Source organism: Cyprinodon variegatus, unplaced genomic scaffold (assembly GCF_000732505.1).
Source record: "Cyprinodon variegatus isolate N-32 unplaced genomic scaffold, C_variegatus-1.0 Scaffold524, whole genome shotgun sequence".
NCBI lineage: Eukaryota > Metazoa > Chordata > Actinopteri > Cyprinodontiformes > Cyprinodontidae > Cyprinodon > Cyprinodon variegatus.
Genome location: NW_015150977.1, coordinates 100,031 through 100,761, shown reverse-complemented (window position 1 = coordinate 100,761; position 731 = coordinate 100,031).

Genomic DNA, 731 nt, shown 5'->3' with positions numbered 1-731 from the left:
TTAAGGTTGTTAGATTTGATTAGTGATGTTAATGAGGCATCTTGAAGCGTTTCAACACATTGCCAAACTGTATTGATTCTGTGTTGAAACTGTCTCAGAACAGTGACACCTGCTGCACCTTTAAAGAAACTACAGGCAGCTTATTTAACTGAATTGATAACCTAGTACAATATCAGCTTATTGTAGGCTTTTGTATTTCATTCATATCTATGTTTATATTGAAAGTATCTTTTTCTACAAGAACATAAGCATTTGAAATCCCACAATATTAAGTTAAAGAGCTGTCCAGTAAATCTTTGATTTATCCACAGGGTCATGCTTTCCAGTTGATAAAAATGAAGCACATCAGGAGCCACAGACTGGAAACTGTAAGCTGTTAAGGGGTTTAACAATGTCTTCAGGGTTCATTGCTGGCACTAATGTTGCTATTCTGTTCTTCAGTGTTTTCCCAAAATGAAATTTCCATGAAGAGGAAAAGTATGTCTTTGCTCCAGTCAATGGATTCCAGGTTGAGGCTGATTTCAAAACAAGGTAATAGTTTATTAGAACATTTATTTTTAGTTTAGCAATACAATGTATTGTAGCCAACTAATTATGACTCTACAGTTCAACTGGACAACAATGAAGTGGAGTTGTCAAGTGGAGTATCAAGCGACGCTGCTGGCTCCCACAACGTGTCAAGCGACGCTGCTGGCTCCCACAACGTGTCAAGCGACGCTGCTGGCTCCCAC